This window comes from Leucopleurus acutus (genome assembly GCF_964270905.1).
Source record: "Leucopleurus acutus genome assembly, chromosome: Y".
Classification (NCBI taxonomy): Eukaryota; Metazoa; Chordata; class Mammalia; order Artiodactyla; family Delphinidae; genus Leucopleurus; species Leucopleurus acutus.
Window position 1 is genome coordinate 15,727,567 of NC_139164.1, and position 9,460 is coordinate 15,737,026.

Consider the following 9,460-nt stretch of genomic DNA (forward strand, 5'->3'; position numbering starts at 1 on the left):
CTTTCTTTTGAAGAATAGAGTCAGCTTTGAGATGCCACAACCCTGGGTCTTGTAGTGAGGTCTGGGAATTCAGCTATAAATGTAGTAAAGAGCTTGTCTTGAAAGCTGAAGACAGAGCGTGAGGTTAGCCTCTGACTGCAATGACCTGGGCCTCCTCTGTGTGCCTTAACCACACAGACACATGTTTTGTTGGCAAAACCAGACAAGGAATATATGGTTCCACTAAACTGAAGCTTCAAAACACTAGATGCCACACTCTTTCTCACAGAAAGCTATGTGTTCCCACCTAAATGATGCAGACGGGTGGTCAAGATGAGGGGGAATGGAGAAAGGAGAGAACTAACATTTTTTGAGCACCTAATAAATAACAGAGGCATGCTAGGTACTTTACACATATGTGGCTCTGTGGGGTGAAGCAGAACTTTTTTTTAACCTTATTTAGTAAGAAGGTATCAGATTATTTCTATCTGGATATTGTCAAAAAGTCCCTTGGTTAAAAAAAATAAGTCCCTTGGTAGTCCTTCCTTGTTCCCAAATCACCTGAAAGACCCTTCTTAATAATACAAATTTAAGTTTAGTAAGCCATTCCTGATAGATGATGAAGTGATATGAACTTTGGTGATTTGCTTGGTACTCAGCTCTGATAGCTGGGAGGAGTGGGCTAAATATGCAAAATGGACTTAAGGAGTCTCCAAAGGTGAAGTTGTTCTTGGCCTTGCCTTTTGAAATTCAGCGTTATCAGAATTTCTCAAATTAATTAGGATGATTCCAACTGAGGTCCACTGGTAGGAAAATATATTAAAATCTAGTTACACATCAAGAAAGGAAGTGATGTCTGGACTGGTGACAAGTTCCTCTGGATCCAGTTGTCTTGACACAGATGTCACAGGGTGATACAGGACACAATAACTGAGTAGATGAATGTAACCAGTAGACAAGTAACCTTGAGAGGCCAAGCTTGGGCACCACCAAGTTGTGTGCAAGGACCTGGACCAGAAGGGGCATGCCAGCAGTGGGTGAGCACTCAATGGCCTCAGTAGAACCAATTTATTCAAAAGGTCTCAACAAAACAACAGCATTTGAGACCAGGACCTGCCAGTGGGCTGCGTGCTTTTCTGAGTTTCTCTCCATTTGGGGTTGACAAGAGGCTCCTTTGGAAGAGTAAGCACCTAGAGTTCTTAGTAAATTTGTAAAGGAGATTTTAAATAGGGGACCCCAAACCTATTTACATGTAGAGATTCTAGTGATTAATTAGAAAATTTTAAAATCCAAACTTACAACCCATGCTAGCAAGGTGGATTGTGAGATACCATTTAATCTTCATATCCAAACTAAGAGGTAAGTATTATCATTCCCCACTTCACATATAAGGAAACAAAGGCCTAGTAAGGCTTTTGTGATTTGTCCAAGGTTATTAGGCAAGTTAGTTGTAACCCTGGGGTATTAAATCCCAGTCTAATTCTCAGCTTACATTTCCCTGAACCACACTGAAGTGGAAACAACGAAAGTAGTTGGTAGCATGATCATGCAGAAAATCCTGGCAACCCTTAGAAATAGCTCAGGGATAAAACACTGCTATTTGGCATAAAGATGAAGAAACCAAATAAAACCTAATCTCTAAATTTATCTCATATGCTCACAAGCTTAAAATGCACTTGAATATGTTCAACATACATGTACCCTAATTTTGAGATCTAATTCTACAAACCACAGGAAATGTTTCATGTATTTCTATTCTCTGCAGATAGAATTAGAGGTTAAAGATTTTCTTCAGGAAAACCAACTAAACAGCCCACCTTCTTCAGGTTGAGAATGTAAAGGCAGAGTGAAAGTGCCAAAAAGAAAGGTGATTAAATATGGCTAAGGAATTGTTTACAAAACTCTGAAAATTAGCACAACACGAAACTTCTAGAAGCTTGAAGAACATAAAAAATCCTATAGGGCTTCCCTGGTGGTGCAGTGGCTGAGAATCTGCCTGCTAATGCAGGGGACATGGATTCGAGCCCTAGTCTGGGAGGATCCCACATGCCGCGGAGCAACTAGGCCCGTGAGCCACAACTACTGAGCCTGCGCGTCTGGAGCCTGTGCTCTGCAACAAGAGAGGCCGCGACAGTGAGAGGCCCACGCACCGCGATGAAGAGTGGCCCCCGCTCGCCGCAACTAGAGAAAGCCCTCGCACAGAAGCGAAGACCCAACACAGCAAAAGTAAATAAATTAATTTAAAAAGGATAGAATTCTTTAAAAAAAAAAATCCTATAGGTTCCACCTCCTATACTGTTGGTGGGAATGTAAATTGGTGCAGCCACTGTGGAAAATAGTATGGAGGTTCCTCAAAAAACTAAAAATAGAGTTACCATAGGATCCAGTAATTCCAGTCCTGACCATATATCTGGACAAAACTATAATTTGAAAAGACACAGGCACCCCTTTGCTCACAACAGCACTATTCACAATAGCCAAGACATAGAAACAACCTAAATCTCCACTGACAGATGAATGGATAAAGATGTAAAATGGAATATTACTCAGCCATAAAAAGAGTGAAATAATGCCACTTGCAACATGGATGGCCCTAGAGATTATCATACTAAATGAAGTAAGTCAGAAAGAGAAAGACAAATACCATATGGTATCACTTATATGTGGAATCTAAAATATGACACAAGCAAACCTACCTATGAAATAGAAATATAGATCAATGGAACAGGATAGAAAGTCCGGAGATAAACCCATGCACCTATGGCCACCTAATCTAGACAAAGGAGGCCAGAATATACAATGGAGAAATGACAGTATTTTCAAAAGTGGTGCTGGGAAAACTGGATGGCTACATGTAAAAGAATGAAATTAGAACACTCCCACCCTTTGCTACTCCACACGTGACGTCACAGGGGACGCCAGCCTCTGCCTGCCTCCAAGTGGCTCTTCCTGGATGCCCAGACCCCTCTGCTCCCCATGGGCATCTGCCAGGCAGGGCACAACCTGTATCTCTGCCTGGCCCACCACCCACCTCTGGTCTGTATCACTTTGATCCTGCTGCCTCTGGGCCTTTCTGGTCTGGGCCTTGGTTGCTTCCTCCTCACCCACAAGACTGGCCTGTGCAGCTCTGACATCCCTCAGGACTAGGTCTCCTTCTTGAGATCTTTTGGCCAGCTGACCCTTTGCCCTGTGAATGGGACAGTCACAGAGAAGTGGCATGGCTCACGTTGTGGGCTTATTGACTACCTTGAACTTCAGAGATGGTCTAGACAGGAACAAGACCCAGACATTCCAAGCCGAGGTCCAGGGTAGTCAGATGGGATTGAAAGGATCTTCTGCAGGAGAGCTGGTCCTCATGACAGCCAGGGTGACCAAAGAAAGGACCCCAGGAACCTGCCTATATTTTAGTGGTGCTCCAGTAATCCTGCCCTCCAGCCAGCCTCCCATGTCCTGCTTGGAGGAGGGAGCAGGAAATTCTACCCTGAGCCCTAGGATGACTGAGGAGTATGTCAGCGTCTGAAGCCACAGAGGTCTTGTGCTCAGCAAGTTGCTCACCTCCGAGGAGCTGGCTCTGTGTAGCTCTAGGCTGCTGGTTTTGGGCTCCTTCCTTCTTCTCTTCTGTGGCTTTCTCTGCTGTCTCACTGCTGTGTGCTTCCAGCTGCGCCAGAGTCCTACTGGTCTAGAACCTGGTTCTGAGGGCACTGGCCTAGTTCCCGTCTCATTCTCAGGTGTGAGTCAACTTCTTGGGCCTTGATTCTGAGTTGGAAGAGATGTTACAAAAAGTGGAGAGCTGGAATGTGGGGGGGAAATAAAAGGATTTTTTGCCCCCCCTCAAAAAAAGAATACTCCCTAACAGCATACACAAAAACAAAATGAATTAAAGACCTAACTGTAAGGCTGGATACGGTAAAACTCTCAGAGGAAAATATAGGCAGAACACTCTCTGACATAAATCACAACAAGATCTTTTTTTGATCCACTGCCTAGAGTAATGAAAATAAAAACAAAAATAAACAAATGGGATCTAATGAAACTTAAAAGCTTTTGCACAGCAAAGGAAACCATACACTATACAAAAAGATAACCCTCAGAATGGGAGAAAATATTTCAAATGAAGCAACTGATTAATCTCCCAAATATACAAACAGCTCATGCAGCTCAATATCAAAAAAAAACAAACAACCCAATCAAAAAATGGGTAGAAGACCTAAACAGACATTTCTCCAAAGAAGACATAGAGATGGCCAAGTGACACAAGAAAAGATGTGCAACACCACTAATTATTAGAGAAATGCAAATCAAAACTACAATGAGGTATCACTTCACACTGGTCAGAATGGCCATCATCAAAAAATATACAAACAATAAATGCTGGAGAGGGTGTGGAGAAAAGGGAACACTCTTGCACTGTTGGTGGGAATATAAATTGATACAGCCACTATGGAGAACAGTATGGAGGTTCCTTAAAAAACTACAAATAGAACTACCATACGACCCAGCAATCTCACTACTCAGCATATACCCTGAGAAAACCATAATTTGAAAGGATGCAAAGCAGAAGTAGAGACATAGATGTAGAGAACAAATGAATGGTTACCAAGGAGGATAGGGGGGTGGGATGAATTGGGAGACTGGGACTGACATATATACACTACTATGTATAAAATAGATAACTAATGAAAACCTGCTGTATAGCACAGGGAACTCTACTCAGTGCTCTGTGGTGACCTAAATGGGAAGGAAATCTAAAAAAACAGTGGATATTTGTATACGTATGACTAATTCACTTTGCTGTACAGCAAGAAACTAATACAACCATACTCCAATAAAGCTTAATTAAAAAAAAAAACTAAAACTAGAGTTACCATATGATCCAGCAATCCCACTCCTGGGTGTATATCTGGACAAAACTCTAATTTGAAAAGACACATGCACCCCTATGTCCATAGCAGTGCTATTTACAATAGCCAAGACATCAAAACAACCTAAATGTCCATTGACAAATGAACGGATAAAGAAGATGTGGTACATATATACAATGGAATATTACTCAGCCATAAAAAGGAATGAAATTGGGTCATTTGTAGAGACTTGGTTGGACCTAGAGATTATCCTACTAAGGAAAGTCAGCCAGAAAGACAAGGACAAATACCATATGCTATCACTTATATGTGAAATCTAAAATATGACACAAATGAATTTATCTATGAAACAGACTCACAGACCTGGAGAACAGAGTTGTGCTTGCCCAGGGGAAGGGAGAGTGGGGGAGGGATGGATTTGAAGTTGGGATTAGCAGTTGCAAACTATTAGGTCCTACTATATAGTACAGGGAACTGTATTCAGTATCCCAAATGAAAAAGAATATGAAAAAGAATATATATATATATATATTTTATATATGTAATATATATATAACTGAATCACTTTGCTGTACATCAGAAACCAATACAACATTGTAAATCAACTATATTTTAATAAAATCAATTTTGGGGATTTCCTTGGCTATCCAGTTAAGACTCTGCACTTCCACTGCAGGCGGCATGGGTTCCATCCCTGGCTGAGGAACTAAGATCCCGCATGCTGCATGCAGCGCAACCAAAAATAAAATAAATTAAAAAAAAATCCTATAGGGAGTTCCCTGGTGGCCTAGTGGTTAGGATTCCAGGCCCAGGTTCAATCCCTGGTCAGGGAACTGTGATCCCGCAAGCCATGGTGCAGTGTGGCCAAAAAAAAAAAAGAAAAAAAAAAAAGAATCCTATAGGTTCCAAAAGAGCTTAGGTAAACTCATGAGAGATATCTCAAAAACAAAACTATTTATTTAATCCAAAATTAAAATAAATTGGTGGTAAGGAAACAGACTGTTAAATGACACAAGATAGAAAGCCTAATTCTATATTTAAAAAAAATCAAACCTTGGGAAGTCCCTGGTAGTCCAGTGCTTAGGACTCTGCGCTATCACTGTCCAGGGCCTAGGTTCAGTCTCTGGCTGGGGAACTAAGATCCCACAAGCCGGTGGGTTCAGCCAAAAAAAAAAAAAAAAAAAAAAAATCACACCTTTTGATAGTATTCAAAAATACTATCACCTCACATCATGTGCATTAGCACCGTAGGGTCAGCTATGCAGCAGCTGTCGGGTGGGCAGGGAGGAGGCCGAGGCCACAGCTTGAGGGATGCCTTGGCCCCTCTGCACCTGTGTAGAGTCGGTGTGAGATGAAGAAACTACCCTTCCCAGTAGCCTGGAAAATGAAGAGTTTGTGCTGGACCTTTGAGCACATACTGAGGTAGTGAGGAGCCAGACAAAAAGCACAGACTATGGTGCTGAAATGAATTTATAAGGAACTTAGTGATTTGGTCCATGATCCTCTGGCACAATGTTCTGCAGGTCCAATTGGGAATGATATGTTTCATTGGCAAGTCACAATTATGGGACCTAATGACAGTCCATGTCAAAGTGGTGTATTCTTTTTTTTTTAATAGGTAAATATAAAATTCAGTATTATTTTATTGGTTCTTATGACCCAGCAATCCCACTACTGGGCATATCCCCTGAGAAAACCTTAATTTAAAAAAAGACCTATACCACATGTTCACCGCAGCACTATTTACAATAGCCAGGACATAGAAGCAACTTAAGTGTCCATCGACAGATGAATGGATAAAGAAGATGTGGCACATATATACAATGCAATATTACTCAGCCATAAAAAGAAATGAAATTGAGTTATTTGTAGTGAGGTGGATGGGCCTAGAAACTGTCATACAGAGTGAAGTAAGTCAGAAAGAGAAAAACAAATACCGTATGCTAACACATATATATGTATTCTTTTTGACAGTTCATCTTCTTATGGACTACCCCTTCAAACCAGGTTGCATTTACCATAAGAATTTATCATCCAAATATCAACAGGAATGGCTGCATTTGTCTTGATATTCTAAGATCACAGTGGTCACCTGCTTTAACTATTTCTAAAGTTCTTTAATCCATTTGTTCACTGCTGTGTGATTCAAACCCAGATGACTCCCTAGTACCAGAGATTGCATGGATCTATAAGACAGACAGAGCTAAGTACAACAGAATATCTCAGGAATGGACTCAGAAGTACGCCATGTGATGCTGCCTTGAGGTCAGAATAAGCCACATTATAGCTGGAATAAACTTTAAATTACTATTCCTTTTTTGATTTTCTTATCCAGCTGCTCTCCTATCAGACCTTCTCTTTTTAAATTTTATTTTTTGTTTAACTCCCTCCATTCATTCACATGCTTATCTGAGAAGACTTAAGTTCTTCCAGCTTTGGACAATACTGCTTTTAGAAACTGTAAAATGGTTACACGAGAACAATGCCCAACATTCAAAAAATTTTTTTAAAAAAATTGAGTATGTAGGGCTTCCCTGGTGGTGCAGTGGTTGAGAGTCCGCCTGCCGATGCAGGGGACACGGGTTCTTGCCCCGGTTCAGGAAGATCCCGCATGCCGCAGAGCGGCTGGGCCCGTGAGCCATGGCCGCTGACCCTGCGTGTCCGGAGCCTGTGCTCCACAGCGGGAGAGGCCACAACAGTGAGAGGCCCACGTACCGCAAAAAAAAAAAAATAGTGCCAGGCCTTGTTATACATCTGTTACATAGGAAGGGTTATAGAATCTGCCACCCCAAAATATGCCACTTTGGCATAAGGATTATTTTGACCAGAGGCAATTAAGAAGAAACAGATACAAGAAGAGTTCCTTACCCTCCCCCTATTTGACTAAAAGCAGGCCATAAATTTGTAAAAGTGTTTCCTCTCCCCTGTCTACCAGGAAGGACAGCAATTAATCACTGTAAACAATACAGAGACCCTTGGCAGCCCAAAGGAACCTACCTGACAAAACTTAACTACAGCTGTTTTCCCCACATATTTGCCTTCTCACCCCTAGAAACTCAAAGCCCTTTTCTTTTGTCTTGTCACATCTTTAAAAATGTATTGGTTTTTTTAGATTCCATGTACATGCGTTAGCATACGGTATTTGTTTTTCTCTTTCTGACTTACTTCGCTCTGTATGACAGACTCTAAGTCCATCCACCTCACTACAAATAACTCAATTTCATTTCTTTTTATGGCTAATATTCCATTGTATATATGTGTCACATCTTCTTTATCCATTCATCTGTCGATGTATACTTAGGTTGCTTCCATGTCCTGGCTATTGTAAATAGAGCTGCAATGAACATTGTGGTACATGACACTTTTTGAATTATGGTTTTCTCAGGGTATATCCCCAGTAGTGGGATTGCTGGGTCGTATGGTAGTCCTATTTTTAGTTTTTTATGGTAGTCCTATTTTTAGTTTTTTAAGGAATCTTCATACTGTTTTCCATAGTGGATATATCAATTTACATTCCCACCAACAGTGCAAGAGGGTCCCCTTTTCTCCACACCCTCTCCAGCACTTATTGTTTGTAGATATCTTTTTAGGGGCACAAAGACACAGACGTAGAGAATGGACTTGAGTACATGGGGAGGTGTAAGTGTAAGCTAAGACAAAGTGAGAGAGTGACATGGACATATATACACTACCAAACGTAAGGTAGATAGCTAGTGGGAAGCAGCCACAGAGCACAGGGAGATCAGCTCGGTGCTTTGTGACCACCTAGAGGGGTGGGATAGGGAGGGTGCGAGGGAGACGCAAGAGGGAGGAGATATGGGGATATATGTGTATGTATAGCTGATTCACCTTGTTATAAAGCAGAAACTAACACACTATTGTAAAGTAATTATACTCCAGAAAAGATGTTTAAAAAATGTATTGTTCTTTTAAAATGGTATATAAGGTGAAGTTCTAACCACCTCTTTGAGTAACTTATTTCTGAGTGCTCCCGTATGTATGTGCGACACATAGGTCAATAAACTTGTTTTTCTCTTATTAATCTGTCTCGTCTAATTTACAAGGTCCCAGCTGGAGAACCCAAGATGGCAAGAGAAAAAGATTGCTTCTCCACTACACATATTTAATCCTTCCAACAACCCTATCATGCAGGTACCATTATTACCCTCATTTACCCATGAATGCTGAGAGCCTTATAGAGGTTAAACAACCTGCCATGGGCTAAGCTAGTAAATGACAAGGCAAGATGATGAGAATCTACTTTAGGGTCCATACTATATATGAAAAATAAATAAAATAATGAAATTTCATGAGTTTCCCTTGTATAAAATATTATTTGTGCTACTCAAACTAAATATCACATCCTGGTTGCTATTATTCACCTTCCTAAACCCTTAACTCTCATGCTGTATCAGGTATTGAATACAGGTGCACAGTAAACACGTGTTAACTGACATTATGAAAGAATAATATCCATGCTAAAAAAGGTATTATCCTAATTTACATGTCTGAATAACTCTTTTATTTTGAAGGAAGTACCTGATTCAAACATTCATGATCTTAAACACAAAGAATATTTCCCAGCACTTACTGTGGATTGTAAGCTACTCTACAGTGTC

The 9,460-nt window shown here is 40.8% G+C and overlaps 2 pseudogenes across 2 annotated transcripts; both read left to right on the top strand.

Annotated features, from left to right (window-relative positions):
• Positions 1 to 2,955: 2,955 nt before the first annotated feature.
• On the top strand, positions 2,956 to 3,675 carry LOC309978894 (insulin-like growth factor-binding protein 3 receptor; annotated as a pseudogene). The gene has a single exon. The product of its transcript is annotated as an insulin-like growth factor-binding protein 3 receptor (transcript).
• Positions 3,676 to 6,321: 2,646 nt separating this feature from the next.
• LOC309978897 (ubiquitin-conjugating enzyme E2 D3-like) lies at positions 6,322 to 7,094 on the top strand (annotated as a pseudogene). The gene is made up of 2 exons: positions 6,322 to 6,438; positions 6,800 to 7,094. The product of its transcript is annotated as a ubiquitin-conjugating enzyme E2 D3-like (transcript).
• The last annotated feature ends 2,366 nt before the right edge of the window (positions 7,095 to 9,460 follow it).